Below are 19,901 nucleotides of genomic sequence, written 5' to 3'. Positions count from 1 at the left end.
CTCCTATTAATTTCGTTATTCTTCCATCACTAGATATTTCACTCCCTAAATAAGTGAAATTGTGTACCACTTTGAGGGATTCTCCATTCAAAGTCAAAGTAATATTCCCGTTGATCCCCTTGTCTCTTCCAAATACCATTACTTCACTCTCATCTTTATTTAATTTTCATCCATACCTTTTCATTATTTCCTTCCACTCATCAATTTGTAACTGTACATTTACCTCTTTATCGCCGCATATTACCGTATCATCTGCAACAATCATCTTTTTGTCGTTTTCTGTTATTATATCTTTAACTGCGCTTTTCATTCCCTCCATCGCAACATTAAAAAGTGCAGGAGATAAAATACTTCCTTGTTTAAGTCCTTATTTAGAAGTATTCAGAGTTCCCAAATGGTGTTCTAATTGTACAGTTGTGCCCTCTGTACACTGTCTTTATTACACTGATGCATCCATCCTCTATACCTGTCTCCTTCATTTCTTCCTAGAGTCTTACTCTGTTAACTGAGTCATATTCCTTTTCTGTGTGTATAAAAGCCATTGTCACCCTTTTGCTATACTCCCAACTTTTTCCATCAGTTGACGGATAGAAAATATCAGGTCGATCGTGCTTCTTCCTTCCCTAAAACCATGCTATTCTTCACGCAGCTCCTTTTCTATCTTTTCACTTATTCGATTTAGTAAAATTCTTTCAAAAATCTTGGCTGTATGACTCATAAGGGTTATTCCTCTGCAGGTTTTACAAACTTTTATTGCCTTTTTTTGAAGATGGGAACAATGTCTCCTGTTCTCCAATGTCAGGTGTTGTACTATTTCTCCACACACTTGTTAGTACTCTATACAGCCACTGCATTCCCAATGGAACTGCTGCTCTTTTCATGTCCACTAATACTTCATCAGGTCCTGGGGCTTTCCCCCATTCATCTTCTTCACAGCTATTTCCATTTCTTCCCGTATAATTTGTCCTAATTCTCTTTTCTAACTTCTCTCAATTTCTCCATTAACTGTTGCTTCCTCGTGTATCTGCTCCTCAGCGTTTAACAGTTTCTTAAAATGTTCTCTCCAGAGATATTTTATATTCCTTGGATCTTCAATCACAGTACCATCCTCTGTTTCCATCTTTACTGGTACTTCAGAAGCCTTTCTTTTATTTTTCATCATTTATAGAACATTTTCGAGCGACGGTACCCGTAGCAAATATTCTATCAACACAACAGCTGCATTTCAGTTCACACATCTGTCCTCCAAAGACACATTATGTGCAGGCCGCCTGCTGCAAGCCACCGTATCTCCCATACACACCGTGCGAGATGCTAACCACTCTGTTCTGCGTAGCCTCCAGCAAACGAACAGTGGCGCTCCAAACTTGCGCCCTGGTCACAACAACCAGCTTTCCGTTCTCCAGAGTCCGTCGGCCAAATTGTCACGTACTCTGCCACCAACTTTCTTCTACCCAGAGCTCAGTTGTTCGTCTGGATAAACCAATCTGAAGCAGACAGGTACCGCTACACCAGGACAAGGAAGTCTCATCAACCTAGTTCGGCTTTCGGCGGACTTGATCAGAATGCCTTAAACGGCAAAAATCTCTGCCCATACTTCTTCGTCGTCTGTCTATTGATCAGACCTACGACCTTCTCGTGGTATATTTCTTGGAGAAGAACTGTACCTGCTCTTTTCGACGCACTGTCTGCGGAGTCCATTACTTCATCAGTCGTTCTGTAGTCATTTTACTACAGCCAGTCGTCTATATGATCTGTCGGTATTTTCACCCAGTGTCTCTCAAACAAATGTTTCCAGCTTTGAGCAAATTCAGAAGATGGCGGCAAGCTGCAGTGCACATCCTCTGGGCATGGTGTATATCGGTCTCCACCTGAAAAGTTCCAGTACTGTTAGGCACAGCAAACACCTCGAATACCGGAATCATTTTTGAAGTCTGTAGACATGTCTTTTTTCTGTAGTAAAGCCAAATTCGCACATGGATGACATTTAATTCATAAACTCCCACAGATAAGAAAATACTGGACAAAGTCGCATGCTGAGCTGTGATCAAAACAGGCTGTGGTTTTATGTTTTTGAGGATTGACAATAGTGAGTGGTGGAGGGAGGATCCCTGACGAGATCGAGAACCGTTAGGATACGGTAGTACGTAAACTCACGTTGTAGTGTCCACTTGCGCGAAAAGTGTCGTTAAGAGATCCCGCCAAGAGCGAGCCACGTAATGTGATCCGCTTTCCGTTCGTTGAAGGAATAACACCTACAGAAATTTGTAAGGTAGTCGGTTTATGGCGAAGGTGTTATAAACAGGAGGAGTCTTTTCAAGTGGTGTAGGGAGAGTAGCGGAGGCAGAACAAATGTTCAAGACAAATAGAGGAAGGAGAGGAATGGAAGACTTTCAAATTTGACTGACGAATTGCTGCAAAAAATTCAGGTAACTGTTCGTGAAGACCACGGATAGACAGTAGATGAAATTTCTGCGATATTTCCAGAACTCTCTTATAGGAGACACTCACAGAAACGTTGAGATACCGGAAACTGCGCAAGATGGGTCCCAAAACAGCTGACAGAGCACCATAAGAAAAGTCGGGCCAGTAACGCTCACTACTTCTTTCAGCGGCTTGAATTGGAAGGTGAGGAGTATGTGACTGGGTATGAAACGCGGGTGGCTCATTATACTCCTGAAACAAATAGACAGTAGTCCCAGTGGTGTCACACCAATTCCCTATCTGCCAAAAATTCAAAACCACAGTTCCGAGCAAAAACAATCATGGCCTCAGTGTTTGACACCGAAAAGGCATAATTTTGGTCGAATTTCTACCTCAGGGCGAGACAATTAATGTATAGCGATATTATGAGACACTAAAAATCTCAAAATTGACTATAAAAAAACGGAGGGTAATGGTGACGAGAGGAATGTGCTTGTTGGACAACAACAGCCGTCTTCACAAGACGCTCTTGATCTCTTTTGGTTGGGACATGGCGCCTTCAGATTATCATTTTTTCACGCCCCTGTAAGGATACAAGAGCGGTATTAAATTTTCAACCGACGAGAAGGTTGAAACACCCCCGTTATATCCTTTATTAGGTTTTGTGTGATTTACCGAAGCCGCCAAACAGTTAATTAATATGAATATATGACCGTGTACTTAATGGATGAAAGGCCGCCGGTTTTTCTGCTGTGGTTTCGGGGGTATTTCAACAGAGTGCGGCTGTTCTGAGACGGAACAGTCAATGATTGAAAGTTTTTCTATTATTAAAGACCACAAAGTTTGCGGTATACAAACTGGTATGTATTATCTATTAACACACAAATTCTGAGGCAGTTGCTACCTTTGCCTTACACGTTTAATTACGGTTATATCTTTTATTGGTTGTTGATTTTAAGTACTTCATCACACGCAATGATGATGGTTAACATTCGCAACAATCCTCACTGCAATCCATGGTTGTTGCTGGCCGACACGCTTGACGCTAAACACGTAACTCGCCACTTACCACTTTTGGTTTTATATCACTCGCGAATCGGTACTGATGAGGGTCAACACCACGACGATATGGGGACGCGCTCACTTGTCACACTTTTTACAATTTACTCCTCACTCAGCACATCCGCCATTGACACCGTACTCAGCTCGACCGCCATTATTTAATTTTTGCCTCTCTTTCCAGAACTGCTTTCATCCGACACTAATATCACTGCCTCCTGCAGCGCTCGACAATCGACTCCTGTCTGCTATCAACCTGGGTGTCGGATACTACACTACTGGCCACTAAAATTGCTGCACCACGAAGATGACGTGCTACAGACGCGAAATTTAACCGACAGGATGAAGATGCTGTGATATGCAAATGATTAGGTTTTCAGAGCATTCGCCGATGGCGACATCTACAACGTGCTGACATGAGGAAAGTTTCCAACCGATTTCTCATACACGAACAGCAGTTGACCGGCGTTGCCTGGTGAAACTTTGTTGTGATGCCTCGTGCAAGGAAGAGAAATGCGTACCATCACGTTTCCGACTTTGATAAAGGTAGGATAGTAGCCTATCGCGATTGCAGTTTATCGTATCGGACATTGCTGCTCCCGTTGATCGAGATCCAATGACTCTTAGCAGAATATGGAATCGGGGGGTTCAGGAGGGTAATACGGAACGTCGTGCTGGATCCCAACGGGTCCGTACCAAGAGTCGAAATGGCAGTCATCTTATCCGCATGGCTGTAACGGATCGTGCAGCCACGTCTCGATCCCTGAGTCAACAGATGGGGACGTTTGCAAGACAACAGTCGTCTGCACGAACGTTTGCAGCACCATGGACTACCACCTCGGAGCTCGAAGACCATGGCTGCGGTTACCCTTGACGCTGCATCACAGACAGCGCCTGCGATGATGTACGCAACGACGAACTTGGGTGCTCGAATGGCAAAACATTTTTTCTGATGAATCCAGCTTCTATTTACAGCATCATCATGGTCGCATTCGTGTTTGGCGACATCGCGGTGAACGCACATTGGAAGCTTGTATTCGTCATCGCCATACTGGCGTATCACCCGGCGTGATGGTATGGGGTGCCATTGGTTACACGTCCCGGCCTCCTCTTGTTCGCATCGACGGCACTTTGAACAGTGGACGTTACATCTCAGATGTGTTACGACCCATGGCTCTACCCCTCATTCGATCCCTGCGAAATCCTACATTTCAGCAGGATGATGCACGACCGCATGTTGCAGGGCCTTTCCGGATACAGAAAATGTTCGACTGCTGTCCTGGCCTGCACATTCTCCAGATCTCCTACCAATTGAAAACGTCTGGTCAATGGTGGCCGAGCAACTGGCTCGTCACAATACGCCAGTCACTACTCTTGATGAGCTATGGTATCGTGTTGAAGCTGCATGGGCACGCCATCCAAGCTCTGTTTCATTAATGCCCAGGCGTATCGAGGCCGTTATTACGGCCAGAGGTGGTTGTTCTGGGTACTGATTTCTCAGGATCTTTGCAACCAAAATGCGTGAAAATGTAATCACATGTCAGTGCTTGTATAATATATTTGTCCAACGAATACCCGTTTATCAACCGCTTTTCTTCTTGGTGTAGCAATTTTAATGACCAGTAGTGTAATATCTATGTTCGTGGGGTCACGGATCCCTTACAAGGTGCAGTAAGAGTTTCTAAAGTAAAGGAAAGTGTTGTCGGGAAAGTTCTTCTAGCAGGGCATAAAGAATCTTGTGGCTAGCTTTATCACACACTTTGAACGGCATGGCGATTTTGTGAGAAAACAGTGAACAACTGTGTCAACAGTATCCTGTATTTTTTTTCAAATACACTTTCTCTACAAGAAAATGCAAAAATCTACTACATTTACTTTTTGAACGTGCCTCGTACCAATTTCGTAGTGTTAGATTAAGGTATTCTCTCACCATCAGTGTATCTTTACCCTTTCCTACGAAAGGAGCGTGTCTGGTAATTAGAGTAGCTACCAAGGAACAAGTGCGTGTTGTGTCTATTTAAAAGTCAGAACAAAAGTGGGAACTCCTTGTAAATATGGACGCGCTGAACGGCGAGAGAGGCCGAAGTGGGCAGGCAGCTACTGGTCGCAGCGCTGCTGATGCATTCGTGTTTCGCGTGACGGGCCGTGCGTGTGCTGCCCTGTTGCCTATTCAGCAAGCGATAAGGAGGCCCAAGGGCCGTAGCACGACACCCAGGACCAACCACCTCCCCTCTTCCGCTCGGCCTCACCAGAAGCCAACTCCTCCTATCCCCCCTCTCACCCACAGAAATTCTTCCTCACCAGTTTTCTGTTGCTGTGCCCTGACATTCTCGCTACCCACTAAGCTAACAATCCTCGCAAGAAAACGAACAACGAGAGCGGAGTTTCGCCCTTCCCTTTTCCGCTTGTAAAATTTATTCGCAAAATGCGGGCCACCGTATTTCTGAGCGCACGCCAAGCAGAGCCGTCTGCGGACTCGTAATTGCGGCCTGCGGCTATCAGCGAGGCGGCCGCGTTAGTGCAACAATATTATCGCCGCATTGTGACCATTGTTCCGGCACTGGGGTATTAACAGAATGCGCGTGCCTAGTCGGTAATCTATCAAGCTGTTAAACACGAATCGGTGGCCACGTATTGTTCCGCAGTAAACAACAGTTACAGTGGCAAGCGAGCTACACACCAAATCGCTCCATGACTGTCAAAAGAGGTATTCGGAATGTTTCACAAAGAATTTATTCTCAGTAGTGAATACTGTGCAATTTTTGGGTGATTTGTGTCTTTAACGAGGCAATATTGACTTGTCTTCTATAAAAAAATAAACAATACGAGCAAGCGCCACCCCAGAGACATTCAAATTTTAAAAGGACAACCACTCACGTAAATACTTTAGCAACAATCGACGCAGCACGGCAACAGTCTAATTCCGAAACGCCAATAACCATCTGAGTGCCGCCGAAACATCCACAGAGAGATAACCCGTTCTTTGTCACCGCAACACCAGTTTACAGCTTTCTTGTTCCTCTCGTAGTTTTCATCAAAAACATTTTCTTAATTGGGTATTTACGACACTTAACTGTTTTGTGTCCAGCATCTTTGTTTATAACATCATCACTGTCAGTCATTGACAACCAGTACTCCATAAAGGCGTCCTCAAATATCTTCATGCGCTACGATCATCAGCGTTACGGATTAATGCTGCTCCTGCCTGTATTCTAATACAATGCACTCACTTTCTATTACGTCGCCGTGTCAGTTTCTCCTCATCTTTTTGAGTCCAGCAGATCGACCCATTCTGCTGTTTCTGCTTCTCTACTGACAACACAACACTCCCCGCCTCCTTTTATACTGGCGGGTACGCCTCTTGTGACATCCAGTGGTTATATCCGCATCATGTAGAGGTGTCCGGATAATTTTGACTAGACAGTGTATACATCCAATACCTCCATTTTCATTTAAGTCTTAATTGCATCTTCCAGTCTTTTTGTTTGTTTGCCTGTCTGTATTACTAATTCCCAACGTGCATCTCTCTATTCCTCCTTGGATAACCTGTAGTGTTTGAACAGATTTCACATTAAATATCCTCATCACAGAGCCACAAGTCAGAAACTGTAAATACACCGGATGTAAGCCTTGTCTTTCTGACGCACCGGAAGCTTGGTTGTCCAAAACAACTGTGGGCTGTTTTGACTTTTCTGTTTATTCCTTTTCTTGTCCACTGAGTCGTTGCTTTGACCTACGGCAAGTAAAAGAACTCATTCACTGGCTCTGTGACTACAGTGTTAATGTGTATCATTTTCCTTTCTCGTGTTGCTTACACATTATTTTTTATTGTAATTGATCTTATAATGTAGTTTGTAACTTCCTGTATTGAAGTTTATTAGCGCCAGAGGTAAACAATACAATGTCATCACTAAGCAGAAGATGCTTCATACACCATATGTTACAAATAACGTACTGCTGAAAGATATATAAAATACGTCCTTCAGCTGTACGTTATTTGGACGTATTTTTTTTATATATATACGTCTTTCAGCAGTACGTTATTTGGAACATATGGTGTATGAAGAATCTTCTGTTTAGCAACAATTAACTCTGGTTTCATTGAATCTAGCACTACAAGGACGTTATTATGGTTTATAAGCGAGATTAGTTATGGGACCTTTTCACGAACGTTCCTGCAGTTAACTAATATTATATCAACATTTTCTTCCTCCAACCTGCCATGACGAATGCTACTCCGTGTCATTAATGTTGATAATATGCATCCCCCTCCGAAAACGTAACGTAATTTACCTTATCTGGTTTTAGATCTCTCTCTCATTTCCATGGACAGTTAATTATACAGTTTTATTCCCTAGCAGGAAGTTTTGCTTTGAGTTTTAGTTTTTATTTCTCTCGATAGGTGTAAATTAAATACTGCTCTTATTTCAGCATCAGGAACAGAACTGTTAGTGTAACAATTACTTAATATTTTCATGCGTATAATGGTTTGATAGAAGTGTGGAAATGGTGCAGTTAGCTCCCAACTCGTTAAACAAATTTTTATAATGAGCCTGATTACTGTTTTAATCATAGTTCTTATAGGCATTCTCTATATTTTGAATACTATGGGCATTAAGTGTTCATAACAATAGAAAGTAATTGTGGGGCACTTGTTATTACCAAATGATGAGAGGGCTGCAAGGCCATAACATGCTAATGACATTCTCTTTGGTAGCAACTTTGTATATATTCATTCCACTTCAGCCTACGAAATTATCTGCAATGAATGTGAGAATAGCCTTTCTTTCTCTTCAAACTGAACTGATAATGTGTTCTCTATGTTTGGTGAGTAAGTTGCTTACTGATCAATTGTAAAATTGGTAAATTTTTTTATGTTGGATAAGTTAATTGCTTATTGATCAACTGTAAACGTTCCCAACCGTTTCATTTGTATCTCCACGAGGAATTCTGATGTTTTATCTGTGATTACATGTGATATCACCCACAAACGAATTTATTTGTTCATCTGTAACTTGGCTGAAAATTTAGGAACTGTGATGGTCCTGTCATGTTTTCTTGAGGAACATCGAAACGAAAGGTTTTGCGATGATTTCAGACATTACAGATGTATAGCGTTCTTGGTGTCACGCGATCTCGCCTGTAGATGTGAATACTGTGGTTCCACTGATCAGCAAGTCAACTGTGGTCATGTTGCTGAACGCTGTATCACTGACATGATTACATAATTTGGTTGAAACACGACAAAGTGGTAACCTAGTTGTCCTCTCCACAGTTGACACCCTGTGGCAAGTCGTAGGAAATAGGTGTCACTATTCATTATGAACAGTAGAACTGAAACTTCCGGTCAAGTAGTAGTTCAAAATTTTCCGGTCAAGTAGTAGTTCAAAATTACCCCATTCATTACAAAAGTAGTTATACTGTTTGCATTCCATCATGAAGAGGCCGAAACGTCTACCAATTAAACGAATTGCTCAATCAAACTCTTTACTAGATGAAAGAGAATGAGGGCACGGTGGTGGAGTGAAGGGGTTCTGTTTGAACAGCATGCATTTTGCGTCCTCAAGTCCCAGTCTCCCACCAGCTAACTAACTGTAGGGGTCAGTGGGATGTAGCTCCTAAGGATGCAAGATGATGAAACATGGAATGCGGTGGTGAAGGTCTGTCAGCTGCCCAGGGATGCTAATGAGACAGCATTGGTTTTGAAACTGAATCATCTTTTCTGCAGAAGTGGTCATGGCACAAGAAGCAGCAAACAGACTTGGAAGATACTGATGCGTCCACCTCAGCACTCTCGAGGGAATCATAATAGTCAAGACTGACAGCACAGCAGAAGTGCCGCCAGGCAGTTGGTGGCAGGTGTTGCTCAGGGGGTAGTGATACCCAACTGCATGACAACACAGGTTACTAGGGCGCACTCGTGGACACTGCATATAGCGCCCCAGTAAGCTCGCAGCAGCCGTCCATCAGATGGCGGTGGTAGAGCAAAGTTATCTCCACCAGAAGAAGGCTGTAGACTCTGGTGTCTGATCACAGATGCAAGCCAGGGGACAGCAACAGCTAGTGCACCTCTGCAGAACAGCAACAATTCCGCCATGCTCCAAACATTCTCAGTTTGGCTCCCCGTGAGCAATAGTACTCAACAGGTGAATGCATCACAGGTCCTGCCTCGGAACTGGCTCACAGCAACTGAATAGAACGGTTCGGAAGGCCAAGTATCTGTAGCTGTCCGTCAGCGACGATTACGTTAACTCGATGAAGACGACCAAAGGCAGCATGATTTTCTAGCCCTGTCAGTGTTTTCCACACCGCCACAGTGTCCCAACCTTTCGTTTCAGGCCGTCACTTCCTGCAGTGTCACTGTGTTGAAAGTTGTGCTTGTGTGCGATTTCTGTTCTGTTACGCCACCGTGTGTGGTTGGCGGAATGCTGTTATACTCTCTTTACAGCGAGGTCATGCTGGTGCGCTGGCAGTTCAGACATCTTGCTTCAGCATTGTGTAGCAATGACTTCGGGTGTGTGTCATGCTATTTGCAATATCCAGCTCTCTTGCCTGCTTGACATTCCAATGCAGATATTCTGCATGAGCCTGCCTCGGATTGGCCTGGTTTTGGCCATGGAGAGACTTCAAGAATTTTGCATTAACACAGAATATCTTTCTGCAGCAACATAACTTTCATTTGCTCCTAGCTTTGAAGAGGAAGCCACCATTTCAGTAGCATAGATGACATCAAACTCATGTCTGTTTGTACACTTGTTGGCCGGAAGTTGTCAGTAGGAAATGCGACCGAGAGTCAGACGTCGGCTGCTGAAGCCTGTGCGGAACATTTATCTTCACACAGTCCTTGGAGGAATGGTGTCCTGACACACACATTCAAATTGACGGCAGCCTAACTCACTGTACATCTTTTATAGCTCTATAGCTCTGCAGAAGTGTCGTGACGTCACACATTTGTGGTCGTACAGTGCAGCCATTCTCGTGTGCAGTTTTGAAGATCCATCCCTTGACCTCAGAAATTCGGATTCTTGTGTAATCCCCGATATGCTATGACCCGAAAGTCTCTGCTCAATTACCATCTCATGTTCCACTAGCAAAGTGCTGCCAATATCACTACACACCTAGCCGGTCGGTGTGGCCGTGCGGTTCTAAGCGCGTCAGTTTGGAACCGCGTGACCGCTACGGTCGCAGGTTCGAATCCTGCCTCGGGCATGGATGTGTGTGATGTCCTTAGGTTAGTTAGGTTTAAGTAGTTCTAAGTTCTAGGGGACTGATGACCTCAGTAGTTAAGTCCCATAGTGCTCAGAGCCATTTGAACCATTTTTTTGAACCACTACACACCTGTTTGTGCGAGACTGCTCGGACATCGTGTCTACGTGTGCCGCTCTCGGCATCTATCTGCAACATCCGCGTGCTATACAGGGTGTTACAAAAAGGTACGACCAAACTTTCAGGAAACATTCCTCACACACAAAGAAAGAAAATATGTTATGTGGACATGTGTCCGGAAACGCTTACTTTCCGTGTTAGAGCTCATTTTATTACTTCTCTTCAAATCACATTAATCATGGAATGGAAACACACAGCAACTTCTGTGACGCTGACATTAGGGTTATCGTCAACTGCACGAAGAATTGCCTCGTCCATTGCAGGTGTCCTCGTCGTTCTAGGTCTTCCCCAGTCGCGAGTCATAGGCTGGAATGTTCCGTGCTCCCTAAGACGCCGATCAATTACTTCGAACGTCTTCCTGTCGTGACACCTTCGTTCTGGAAATCTGTCTCGATACAAACGTACCGCGCCACGGCTATTGCCCCGTGCTAATCCATACATAAAATGGGCACCTGCCAACTCCGCATTTGTAAACATTGCACTGACTGCAAAACCACGTTCGTGATGAACACTAACCTGTTGATGCTACGTACTGATGTGCTTGATGCTAGTACTGTAGAGCAATGAGTCGCATGTCAACACAAGCACCGAAGTCAACATGACCTTCCTTCAATTGGGCCAACTGGCGGTGAATCGAGGAAGTACAGTACATACTGAAAAACCTAAAATGAGCTCTAACATGGAAATTAAGCGTTTCCGGACACATGCCCACATAACATTTTTTTCTTTATTTGTGTGTGAGGAATGTTTCCTGAAAGTTTGGCCGTACCTTTTTGTAACACCCTGTATACGATGTACCTTCAAATGCAACAATCCTTTCACTGTCTCTTTGGAGCACAGTTTATATGGTTCCATCAAAATATCTTTTAGTTCTATGATAAATGTCTGTTCATGGAAACTACGTGGAAAAGTTGTTGAGAAAATTCATTCCCTATTTTTATTCCTTAGAGTCGCGTCCTAAGCACAACGAACGAGCGAAAACTATTTTCGAAACACGAAGACTAACACGATTTCTTGAAACTGAATGACAGTCGCCTTTGAAAGACGAAGTGACATTCAAGTAGTGTGCGGTAAGATACAGGCGCTGCTACGGGTATTCCTGCGCCTCCGACGCCACAGGCTGCGAAGGAGCGACAATGAAGGGTACAGAAGAAACCAATCTTATCAAAATAACTACTGTCGGCGTCACAATTCGCGTTCCCCGGAGGAGCGTAGCCGTCCCTCGCGTGCAGGCGATGCACTGGTTTTACAGCTGCGGCGGCCCAATTTGTGTGTGCACCGCCGACCCAATTAGGGAGCAGATGCACGGAAGGCAAGAAGTTGCTTGCCACTTCGATTAAATCCCTATCGCATAATTTACGGCTAATGCCTGGCTAAGTAGATAATGAAATTTCTGCTCCATTTAGCAGTATTGTAGCCCGTGCCTTCCCGGGACTGGCGTGCAGTGGTCCGTTTCTTACGACAAGCTGCCTGATACTCCGTTCGATTCCCACATTAACATGTTTCTGTTATTACAACTTATTAAACACAAATATATCATACTCACTGCTTTCCTGCTACTTCTATACATGTTATCATCTCTATTATTTCTCTAATGTTTCTCCTATATTCTTTATCATATTTGCATAATGATTGTGGGCCAGTGGTAACCGTGTATTCATTGGCATTCTAATATTGTTACGTCATTCCAGTGGCTCTGCGTGATCGAGGCCTGTGCCATCCAGTTAACCACCGCTCAATAGCTCCCACAAATATCCCAAATAACGTTTTCTTCGTCTTACAGTATCTGCATTACTCTTTGCCCATATTATCAGTGGCTCATTATCTGGTCCCCTATTACATAACGCACGTCCACCGACAATGACAATTTTTCCACTAAATGTTTCACACAGGCCTGTTTCTTAGCCCACTCTTTCCGATTTATTTTTACTTGTTATATTACCTGTTCCTCTAACTTATTGCATTTTAATGTAATATGTGTCCATCCTCAGCAACTGTGGTCGCGTATGATGAAATAATAAGCAACCAGTAGCACAAAATAAATTTAATTTCTTTATCCGTTTCGGACACTTGCTGCCCTTCTTCAGAAGATTATACCTTGCTATAGGTATAACGTTCCGAAGAAGGACAGTAAGAGCCCGAAAACGGCAAAGTAATTAAATTCCTTTTATGCAACCGGTTGCTTATTATTTCGTTACACATTTTAAAGTTGCGTCATTTTAAATTCGTTGCATTTTCTACTTTCTCGCTTTCTAACCTTTAGTTTGCCTTATACATGTTTCAAAGCTCCAAAGACAGAAATTTATTCTGTAACTCCATCCTCAAGTTTTAAATCAGTTAATGCACTCACACCATTTGGTCCTTTCTTTTGTCTTACAAAACTTCACTTTCACTATAGCAAAACTCTTTTCCTTCCTCTGCAGTTCTTTATCGGAGTTTTCTCATTTATTCCGCAACAGTTCTTTCAGATTTCTTTATTTTTTGCTGTGTGTTTCCGTCTGGGGATAAAAATCAACCCGATCATCTAACGAGTTACGCGGAATGTAAGTCACACAATGTTAAGAAATATTAAACAAAAATAAGGAATGTTACTAATAATTAACGCAATATAGCTAGGAACTATTGTGAGGAATTACTGTACATAATAAATGAAGTGTGTCAAGGCAAGATTTTATATGCAAATTTGGAAATTTGGAGGTTGGCACTCAAGTTTTTATTTATGCTGGAATCATGTTTTAACTAGGACTTGCAGACTAGTACTGTGATAACGAAGTTGCTTTCAGTCACAGATTGTTTTTATGCCAAGTATTCATAGAATCATTTATGTAGCTTCCTTTAGAATGAATTCACAGTATTGACCACTAATCTCATAGAAGAGTGTGAGTACATGAATGACAAAGGTATAATTTCAACAAAATTCTTTCTGATTGCTCAGATTTGATCCAAAGTTTTGTATCTTAGGACATAATAGACTAACTATATGCAAAGTAAGCTAGCTTATAAGGTTCAGTGGAATTTATTCTTAAAGTGAAGATGGCAGTCAGCACTCAGTTTCTACGAAGTCCCTAGTGTCATACTTGCCAAAGATCTTTTCATCTATTTTCATTCATAAGAATTTTACATATTAGATTTTATTGATTATGTGAATTTCTTGTGTAAATAAATATTTGCTGTTTCCAGTGTTCTGGTAAAAAGCTATGCTTTATTGCTGTTTCTAAAAGGTCATGAATTCATTTCAGCTTATCAATATCTCTTATTTTCTCTTGTTCCTTTTTAACCAGGCTTCTGTATTTGCCTCGCATTAACATTATTCTAAGTCTCTCCACTTTCTTAAAAAATCTAATAGCGGCCATAACACTGCTTTGATTTCCCCATGCAATGTGAGTCCTTGTTTCAAATCTTTCACATCCACTTTATTACGTTTTCTAAAGAAAAATAGGCCCCTCGAGCTTACTTTGAATTGAAGTTCGATTTTGATTTATGTCAGGTCCGTATTCTCATCAAAGTTTATTCTTTGCATTCTGAGTAAACCAACATCGATTTGAAGGGTTCGGGCCCTATTCAGCCGACTTTTCCTTTACACTGCCTTTCATTGAAACCTCCGCGTTCCTACTCGATTGTGTTCCGTTATAAATTGTTGCCCGCTGTTCAACAAGCATGTACCGTAGTTCAGTATACCCATTTTTTTCTTTTACTTCTTTCTGCTTAGTTTCAACTACAGTTCATGCAGTATTTGTGTAATGAATGGCACTTTTGGATGTTTCTTAGTTTCACGTCACGAGAGTGCCGCTTTTGTAGTGTCTCTCTATTTCTACCTTAGTGAGACGATATTGGGTATCTCATAAGTACCTCTGGGGTTCCAGAATACGACTGTGCGATGACTATAAGAAACTAAGGAAACAGACACACTTCAATGGATAAAGAATCTCTCCAAGCTTTTAGCTCACATCACAAAAAAATATTGTTCAAATGGCTCTGAGCACTATAGGACTTAACTTCTGAGGTCATCAGTCCCCTAGAACTTAGAACTACTTAAACGTAACTAACCTAAGGACATCACACACATCTATGCCCGAGGCAGGGTTCGAACCGGCGACCGTAGCGGTAGCGCGGTTCCAGACCATGGTCGACTTTTTTCCTTTTTTGAGTCATCAGTCTTATGATTGGTTTGATGAGTCCCGCCACGAATTGCTGTCCTGTGCCACCCTTTTCATCTCAGAGTAGCACTTGCAACCTACGTCCACAATTATTTGCTGGATGCGTCCCAGTCTCTGGCTTCAACAGTTTTTACCCTCTACGGCGTCCGCACCCGGTAGTTGAGTGGTCAGCGCAACAGAATGTCAATCGTAAGGGCCCGGGTTCCATTCCGGGCTGTGACGGATATTTTCTCCGCTCAGGGACTGGGTGTTGTCCTAATCATCATTTCATGGCTGTTGGCAAGAGATCTGCTAGGAGAAGGAGATTTTCAGATAGTTTACTATTGGTGTTTGTAATAGATTTGACCAACTGTCAGAGTCTAGTGGAGAGGAATCTCTAGTAGCTGTAGACGTAGGAAGTATGCAGCAGACCTCAGCATTTACGGTGGCTAGGACAGTTGCAAAGTCTAAGAGAAAGAAGAAGGTTCTGCTGTTAGGTAGTTCTCATGGTAGAGGTGTAGGCCAGCAGTTGCAGGAAGTTTTGGGGAGTGAGTACCAGGTCACCAGCATTGTGAAGCCTAATGCAGGATTGGCTCAGGTGACTTTTAACATAGGGGGGTTATGTAGGGATTTTACAAAAGAGGATCAGGTAGTGATTGTGGGTGGGGCTGGTAATAGTATTGATAGGGATGGGGAGTATGACATAGATGGTGACCTGGAAAAGATAGCCACTCAAACTGGCAACACGAATGTGCATTTCGTGGAACTGTTTCAGCGTCACGATCGGCCTCATCTTGATACAGCCGTCAGGCGTAATAACATGAGACTTGGGGGTGCGCTAATGACAGAAGGCATGAGTCACATTTCAGTGGTGTCGGTGGAGTCTATCAGTAGGACGGGTTTCACTAGACATGGCCTGCACCTCAACAGGTATGGAAAGGGGAGGTTGGCAAAGCTTATAGGTGACAGCATAGGTGGGGGTGGTGGGATCACTCATGGGAAAATTCCGGTAGATGTGGGTGTTAGAGCTGTACCTTTTTTAGATTGAAGTCAGCTGACAGGTATTCCTGCTTAAGGGAAGTCTCTCTAACAAAGAGACCACTTTCGACAAAGCTTAGGTATCCGATAAATGAGGGAATTAGTATATTTCATCAAAACATACAAGGCATTAGAGATAAAGTTAGTGAACTACTTATAGATGTTGACTCTGAAATTATTGGTATATCTGAACACTTCTTAAATAAGGAGATAATTCAGAGGCTTCCTTTACCAGGATACAGGTTGGCTGGCAGCTTTTCTAGGAGCTCTTTGCGGTGTTGGGGAGTAACCATGTATGTGAAAAACGGTATCCCATTTGAGTCAATTGATGTTTCAAAGTACTGCACTGAAAAGGTGTTTGAATGTTGTGCAGGTGTGGTTAAATTTAGTGGAGCTAAACTTCTTACTGTTGTTATTTATAGATCCCCAGACTCCGATTTCACAACATTTTTGCTAAAGCTAGAGGAGGTTCTTGGTTCACTTTATAGGAAATACAAAAAGTTAGTTATATGTGGTGACTTCAATATAAATTGTATAAGTGATTGTGCAAGGAAAAGGATGCTGGTAGACCTCCTTAATTCATATAATCTTATGCAAATTTTATTCTTTCCAACGAGAGTGCAAGGGAACAGTAGAACAACCATAGACAATATTTTTGTTCATTCGTCATTACTAGAAGGGCATTCTGTTAGCAAAATGGTGAATGGCCTTTCAGATCATGATGCACAAATTTTAAGTCTAAAAGATTTTTGCGCTGCAACACAGGTTAAATACAGTTACCAACTTTTTAGGAAAGCTGATCCAGTTGCTGTAGAGACTTTTGTAAACCTTATCAAGGAACAAGAGTGGCAAGATGTTTATAGTGCTGATACAGTAGACGATAAATATAATGCTTTCCTCAAGACTTTTCTCGTGCTCTTTGAAAGTTGCTTTCCGTTAGAACTTTCAAAACAGGGTACTTGCACAAACAGGCAGCCTGGGTGGCTGACTAAAGGTATAAGAATATCTTGTAGAACAAAGTGGCAATTATATCAAAACGTTAGAAACAGTCACAATCTAAATGCAGCAGCCCATTACAAACAGTATTGTAAGGTGCTTAAAAAAGTTATTAGGAAGGCAAAAAGTATGTGGTATGCAGATAGAATAGCTAAGTCTCAGGATAAAATTAAAACCATATGGTCAGTCGTAAAGGAAGTGGCTGGTCTGCAGGGACAGGTCGAGGATATAGAATCAGTGCGTAGTAGGAAAGTCCGTGTTACTGATAAGTCGCATATATGTACAGTATTTAATAATCACTTTCTGAATATAGCAGGTGAACTAAATAGAAACCTAGTCCCAACAGGGAAACATATAGCGCTCGTAGAAAAAAGTGTTCCGAGACTGTTACCTGAAACGCTCCTCCATGATACTGACAAGAGGGAGATTGAGTTAATAATTAAATCACTAAAGACCAAGAACTCTCATGGATATGACGGGGCATCTAGCAGAATACTGAAGTATTGTTCTATGTATGTTAGCCCAGTACTTGGCCATATCTGTAACTTTTCCTTTAGGAGTGGTCGGTTTCCTGACCGATTAAAGTACTCTGTAGTGAAGCCACTTTATAAAAAGGGAGACAGGGATAATGTTGACAATTATAGACCTATTTCTATGCCATCGGTGTTTGCTAAAGTTATCGAGAAGGTTGTATATACTAGGTTACTGGAGCATTTAAATTCACGTAATTTGCTGTCAAATGTTCAGTTTGGTTTTAGAAATGGTTTAACAACTGAAAATGCTATATTCTCTTTTCTCTGTGAGGTTTTGGATGGATTAAATAAAAGGTTGCGAACACTAGGTGTTTTCTTTGATTTAACGAAGGCTTTTGACTGTGTTGACCACAAAATATTACTGCAGAAGTTGGACGATTATGGAGTAAGGGGAGTAGCTTACAATTGGTTCGCATCTTACTTTAAGAACAGAAAGCAGAAGGTAATTCTCCGCAATATTGAGAGTGCTAATGATGTTCAGTCCCAATGGGGCACTGTTAAATGGGGTGTTCCCCAAGGATCGGTGCTGGGGCCCCTGCTGTTTCTTATTTATATAAATGATATGCCTTCTAGAATTACAGGTGATTCAAAAATATTTCTGTTTGCTGATGACACCAGCTTGGTAGTGAAGGATCTTGTGTGTAATATTGAAACATTATCAAATAATGTAGTTCATGAAATAAGTTCGTGGCTTGTGGAAAATAATTTGATGCTAAATCACAGTAAGACTCAGTTTTTACAATTTCTAACTCACAATTCAACAAGAACTAATATTTTAATCAGAAAGAATGGGCATGTTATAAGCGAGACGGAACAGTTCAAGTTCCTAGGCGTACGGATAGATAGTAAGCTGTTGTGGAAAGCCCATGTTCAGGATCTTGTTCAGAAACTAAATGCCGCTTTATTTACCATTAGAACAGTATCTGAAATAAGTGACATTTCAACACGAAAAGTAGTCTACTTCGCATATTTTCATACGCTTATGTCGTATGGTATTATTTTTGGGGTAATTCTTCTGATTCAAAAAGGGTATTTTTGGCTCAAAAATGGGCTGTTCGAGCTATGTGTGGTGTAAGTTCGAGAACCTCTTGTCGACCCCTATTCAATAGTCTGGGAATTCTGACATTGCCCTCACAGTATATATTTTCTTTAATGTCGTTTGCTGTTAGCAATATTAGCTTATTCCCAAGAGTTGGCAGCTTTCACTCAGTTAATACTAGGCAGAAATCAAATCTGCATGTGGAATGCACTTCCTTGACTCTTGTGCAGAAAGGAGTGCAGTATTCTGCTGCATCCATTTTCAGTAAGCTACCACAAGAACTGAAAAATCTTAGCAGTAGCCCAAACTCTTTTAAGTCTAAACTGAAGAGTTTCCTCATGGCTCACTCCTTCTATTCTGTCGAGGAGCTCCTGGAAGAGCTAAAAAATTAAGCAAATTCCAGTGTTACATTCTTGATTTCTTTATTTAAACTAATGACGTGTCGCCTGAATATGTTTCTTATATTTCATTTTATCTGTTTCTACAATCGTGTTATAATTTCATGTATTGACTTGTTCCATGACCATGGAGACTTCTCCTTAATGTGGTCCCACGGAACAATAAATAAATAAATAAATCCACATCGACGTGCAAGTCGCCGAAGTGGCGTCAAATCGAAAGACTTGCACCCGGCGACTAGTGTACCCGACGGGAGGCCCTAGTCACACGACATTCATTCATTCACCCTCTACGGCTCTCTCTAGTACCTTGGAAGCTACTCTATGCTTTTTTCACCTACATGGGTCTACATCTAAATGGATACTCTGCAAATCACAACTAAGTGCGTGGAACAGAGATCAGCGAAACACCTGCACAATATTTCTCTATTATTCCAATCTCGAACAGCGCGTGGGAGAAACGAGCACCTATATCTTTCGGTACGAGCTCTGATTTCTCTTATTTTATTATGATGATCGTTTCTCCCTGTGCAGGTCGGCAACAAAATATTTTCGCATTCGGAGGAGGAAATTTGGTGACTGAAATTTCGCGAGAAGATTTCACCTCAACGACAAACGCCTTTCCTTTAATGATGTCCAATCCAAATCCTGTATCAAGTCAGTGACACTCCCTCCACTATTTCGTGATAATACAAGCGTGCTGCTCTGCTATGAACTTTCTCGACGTACTCCGTTAACCCTATATGGTAAGGATCCCAGACCGCGCAACTGTACTCAAAAGAGAACGGACAATCGTTACGTAGGTAGTTTCTTTGGTAGGGCTGTTACATTTTCTAAGTGCTCTACTAATAAGATGCAGTCTTTGGTTTGCCTTGCCCACAAAATTTTCTAT

The sequence above is a fragment of the Schistocerca cancellata genome, chromosome 6 (assembly GCF_023864275.1).
Source record: "Schistocerca cancellata isolate TAMUIC-IGC-003103 chromosome 6, iqSchCanc2.1, whole genome shotgun sequence".
NCBI lineage: Eukaryota > Metazoa > Arthropoda > Insecta > Orthoptera > Acrididae > Schistocerca > Schistocerca cancellata.
Note: the sequence above shows the minus strand (reverse complement) of the source record.